A 6000-nucleotide genomic window follows, 5' to 3' on the forward strand; every position below is an offset into this window, starting at 1 on the left:
TCTCCTACAAATTCTTTAAAGAGTACTCCTACCCTGCGGCAAAATAATGCAATACATAGAGTTAAATCTACCATTTTTGGCACATACATACTTGCATGGTCTTATCCCCCTCTGTCAGCATTTCTCAGTCTAACAATTCGTGCCTGCATGAACAACCAACTTCAGTTAAGAACAGCATAAAAAGTAGGCACATTAGTATATTGGAAGTGTTAAGGAATAAACACAAAAACATAGTTCCTGATATTGATTAGTTAATAAGAAGGCACATAACTTGATTCAAAACAACTACCTTGGTCAAAACATTAGTATATTGCCAATTGAACAAACAACAACCCGAGTCAAAACTTTCTACCATCCAACACAAGCCCAGCCAAAGCACTTGCTGGCTATGTGAAGGCTCAGGACATCAAGTGGTGCACTTCTCCACTATGTCAGTAATTTTTGCATAGAAATTCCATGTAGGATCAGTATCTAGTTTACATAGAAGACCAGGGTCCTCATTATTCCATAGTTTTCTTTATTTCCCAGAATACTAACTATATGTGTTAGTTTTCAAGAGTATTACACTTGGTAGTAGTGCACTCCGATGCATCCGGGAGAAATTAGAGTAGTGAATGCATTAGGACCCTGCAAAATAATATAAGTGTAGATGAAATTCTTACACATACACATTATCTGGCTCTATGGGTGTGTTTGGATTGAGCCCCAACCAGCTCTATCAAAATATTGGCAAGCTGGGACTATTTGGAGATGCTGTCATTGAAGCTATTCTTGTCTGTACTACAAAAAAAAGAACAAAGCAATTAAAACTATCACCAGATCATGAGTGTGTATGACAATATAGGCAGTGTTAAACTCCAATTTTTCATGGCTTGTGAGCAATTCGTAGCACAGCCATCGAACATTGCCATGGAGTTAGATATCTCCTACACTGTCAGATTTTTTAAATCATATACTAACACCTCCAAGTGATGATTCAACACTTGCATTTAAGAAGTTTCCTAAGCCAGTGCAGATCTGGATGAGCAGGCTGGGAGTAGGGGATTGTACCATTGCATAATAATAACAATAATATACATAATTGTTCGCAGTTATGTAGCTGAACAAGTATTCCACTAAAAGATTATATCCATGAAAAGAAAGAAATATCAGAAGGAGTGTTGAACTAAATATCTTGGGGCCCAATGAATAAAGACATCAGGTTGCAATGTGAGAATAGGATATTTGGTACAAGTCTCCACTTACCCAGCTTCCTATTTAGCAAACTAATTAATCAAATACGCCATTTATCACCTATCAGTGAATATGGCATTCCCCTGATTTGTGTGTGGCATAATCACTGGTGCAGGCTGGTGATGACAAGCGTTATATAGTGGTGCTTCGTGGTAATATGCAGGAGACAGTGACACCTAGTTGCGAGGAGTAGAGCGGGCATCACATCCCCACAAATAGAGTCTTCGTGCCAAATATTAGACATGTGACTCGGAATAAATATAAAAGATTGTTTTTAGAATACACTACATTACAAGAGATTAAAACTGACCTCAACGTGAACCTCAAAGAGGCATGGTATGCAAGATAGCCTTGACAATTTTCTTTTGCATTTATCCTCAGCAACCAAGGTTGAACATTGTATGTCTAAGGGCTCCCCAGTGCTTCGTCTTCTGCTGTCCGTTTAGCTTCTCCTCGTTCCTCCAGCCCTCGAGCTTCTCGGCTCTTCCTTTCATCTTCAAATAATCAGATCTGGGCTATAGGCATATTTTCCTGCTATATATCGATCTCATTTAGCTTTATAAACCTAACATATTGATCCCAAATAACACAATGGTGAGCCATTCCTAAAAGTGCGTGAGATGAACTGAGATCAACTTACAGAACATACATCTGCAGAAAGTATAATACAAAGATGACTATTGGTTGTAATCATTTGTTGCAATCCTAGGCATTGGCACAACTGAAACATGATGGAAGTGAAAAGGATACCTTGCAATCCTACCTATGGTACTGCCAGAACCATGCGTGGACCAGCTTGTTCGTGCCTTCATCGTGGTGGCGTCTCCCGAGCACCGCACGGCACCCGATGTCATTCACGTGCAATCCCTGAACCAGAAGCACTCTCAAGCCACTCTCAAGCCCTCTTTCAGCGAACTCCAATCAAGCCACTCTCAGTCCCAGAAGCACTATGAAGTCACTCTCAATCCCAGAAGCCAGTTGGAGCGCTAACGAATATTAAACCTGCTCCCTGCTCGAACAAATTTGTCCAGCTGTGAAATGCAAATTCCAATGCCCAGCATCTCAAGCACTAAAAACACATGATTTCCAACCATGCCACATCATAATGGGATGTGGAGGCACGCACTTGGATCCCGGAACTCATAATTGGGTGTGGAGACACGCACTTGGATCCCGGAACTCCTGACAGTGCGATCCTGCAGGCTAGAAGAGGAACAACAATTAGATGAATACACATATTTCATATGTCACAACACATCACTACAATGCATCAAAAGAAATCACAAAACACAAAGATGAGAAGAATGAGTGTTCATCAGGTCCACCAAAGTAACTGCATCAAGGGATTACAACTTTTTGAAGAGTTGGGTCAATGTCTTGGCTGTCAGGTTAAATCTCTCTTGGGTTTAGTACATGAGACAAATTAAGACACTTAGTAAATGAACCATGCATTTCTCATCATGAGGGCACAAGCAAACATCCTTGGATAGCTTATTCCAATTAAAATGTTTAATATCAAGTGAACAACATTTCCAGAATAATGATAATTAAATGAAAGCAATTTGCTAGTTAATAATCCCTCTGTAAAGAAATATAATAACATTTAGATCACTACTTTAGTATTCTAAACACTCCTATATTTCCTTACAGAGGATGTACATACAGTTGCAGGAAGGTAAGTGTGCATATACAGGACAAAAGAAGAAAATGTTCAATGTCAGGGCTATGAGATTAACATACCAGCACTAGTAGAAAAGGGAGCATTGGTCCAGGCCGGGTCAGCCCATTAGTCCCGGTTCAATCCAGAACCGGGACCAATGGTGGCATTGGACCCGGTTCGTGAGCCCCGGGGGCCGGCCGGGCCACGTGGTCCATTGGTCCCGGTTCGTCTCGACCTTTTGGTCCCGGTTGGTGGGATGAACCAGGACCAATGGGCCTCGCTCCTGGCCCACCACCATTGGTCTCGGTTGGTGCCACAAACCGGGACCAAAGGCTGCCCTTTAGTCCCGGTTCAAGCCACCAACCGGGACCAATGAGGTGCCTATATATACCCCCTCGCATAAGAGCAGAGCACACTGCTCTGCTTTTTCTGGCAGCTGAGGGGGAGAGGGCTTGGTGGTGCTCTAGCTCACCTCCTATGCACACAAGGTGTTTGATGGAATGTCCGAGCCACAGTACTTAAGCTTTCTCCTCTCCAAGCTCGACCTCCAAGCTCCATTTTCCTCAATATTTGTCTAGGTTTAGCGGTCCGTCACGCCCCGTACCCGTCTTCACCGTCGTCGATCACCCGCGCCGATCTCATCGCCGGCACCACCGTGGTGAGCCTCTTGTTCTTATCTTCTTTCTAAAAGGAAAAATATTCTTACTTGTATGTTTAGATAGATACTTGTATTATTTTCTAATTTTATTATTGCATCTTATATAGTGCGATGGTTTTGGTATCCGCCCCCGTCGGCCCTCGTCCTGTCTATGATTGGGATGTGGTATATATTATCTTTTCATAACTATTGGTTCATTTATTGTTTATGAAAATTATGCCGACCAACGTGACATAGATTTTATTTATCTAGGAGGTTGTTGAACCGGAAATTACAACCGACCCTATTGTCGAGAGGTTAAATTTAGTTGAAGAAGAAAGCAATTTCTTGAAGGAAAAAATAAGAAAAATTGAGGAGGAGAAGATGATATTGGAGTTGCATGTTGCGGATGTCGTCGATGATCACAAGATCAAGATGGATGCAATGCGCTTGAAGATTAGAAAGATTAAAAAATATGCCATTCATATCGAGGCTTGGTATCATTATGCCGTTGGATCAGTCGTTACCTTGGTTGCGATTATGATCGCATTTGTTTTCGCATTGAAATGTTTTACATAGTTTCAATGTATGGTTTAATTAATTTAGATGCTCTGCAAAGCTTTATGTTGTTCTGTAATGATTTTCGCTTGAAGATGAGAACTATGTATGTACTTTGGTTTTATTGTGATGATGAACTTCTATTAATTTGGTCACTTAGTTATCTATTCATGATGTTCTGTAATGATTTTTGACACACTTAATTATATATAATGCACGCAGAGGAACCGGCAATGGATGTACAGTGACAGACGCACCTCCGAGTACATTAAGGGCGTGCATGATTTTCTCGAAGTGGTTGAGGCAAACAAGCAGAATGGTTTTATGTGTTGTCCATGCCCTATATGTGGGAATACGAAGTCTTACTCTGACCGGAAAATCCTTCACACCCACCTGCTTTACAAGGGTTTCATGCCACACTATAATGTTTGGACGAGGCATGGAGAAATAGGGGTTATGATGGAAGACGACGACGAAGAAGAGTACGATGACAACTATGTGCCCCCTGAATACGGTGATGCTACTGAACATCAAGAGGAACCAGACGATGTGCACGATGATGCTGCAATGGGAGAAGCTGACGAAGATCAAGAGGAACCAGACAATGTGCCCGATGATGATGATATCCACCGGGTCATTGTCGATGCAAGGACGCAATGCAAAAGTCAAAAGGAGAAGCTGAAGTTCGATCGCATGTTAGAGGATCACAAAAAAGGGTTGTACCCCAATTGCGAAGATGGCAACACAAAGCTCGGTAACGTACTGGAATTGCTGCAGTGGAAGGCAGAGAATGCTGTGCCAGACAAAGGATTTGAGAAGCTACTGAAAATATTGAAGAAGAAGCTTCCAAAGGATAACAAATTGCCCGACAGTACATACGCAGCAAAGAAGGTCATATGCCCTCTAGGATTGGAGGTGCAGAAGATACATGCATGCCCTAATGACTGCATCCTCTACCGCGGTGCGTACAAGGATCTGAACGCATGCCCGGTATGCGGTGCATTATGGTATAAGATCAGACGAGATGACCCTGGTGATGTTGACGGCGACCCCCCTGGAAGAGGGTTCCTGCGAAGGTGATGTGGTATGCTCCTATAATACCACGGTTGAAACTTCTGTTCAGAAACAGAGAGCATGCCAAGTTTATGTGATGGCAGAGTGAGGACCGTAAGAAAGACGGGAAGTTGAGAGCACCCACTGAAGGGTCGCAGTGGAGAAAAATTGAGAGAAAGTACTGGGCTGAGTTTGCACGTGACCCAAGGAACGTATGGTTTGCTTTAAGCGCAGATGGCATTAATCCTTTCGGGGAGCAGAGCAACAATCACAGCACCTGGCCCGTGACTCTATGTATGTATAACCTTCCTCCTTGAATGTGCATGAAGCGGAAGTTCATTATGATGCCAGTTCTCATCCAAGGCCCTAAGCAACCCGGCAACGACATTGATGTGTACCTAAGGCCATTAGTTGAAGAACTTTTACAGCTGTGGAATGGAAACGGTGTACGTACGTGGGATGAGCACAAACAGGAGGAATTTGACCTAAAGGCGTTGCTATTCGTGACCATCAACGATTGGCCCGCTCTCAGTAACGTTTCAGGACAGACAAACAAGGGATACCATGCATGCACGCACTGTTTACTTGACACCGAAAGTATATACCTGGGAAGCTGCAGGAAGAATGTGTACCTGGGCCATCGTTGATTTCTTCCGACCAACCATCAATGTCGGAAGAAAGGCAAGCATTTCAAAGGCGAGGCAGATCAGCGGAAGAAGCCCGCCATGCGTACTGGTGATCACATACTTGCTATGGTCAATGATTTACATGTAATCTTTGGAAAGGGTCCCGGCGCACTAGCTGTTCTGAATGACGCTGGGGGACATGCACCCATGTGGAAGAAGAAATCTATATTTTG

Source organism: Triticum aestivum, chromosome 7B (assembly GCF_018294505.1).
Source record: "Triticum aestivum cultivar Chinese Spring chromosome 7B, IWGSC CS RefSeq v2.1, whole genome shotgun sequence".
In the NCBI taxonomy this organism is placed as follows: domain Eukaryota; kingdom Viridiplantae; phylum Streptophyta; class Magnoliopsida; order Poales; family Poaceae; genus Triticum; species Triticum aestivum.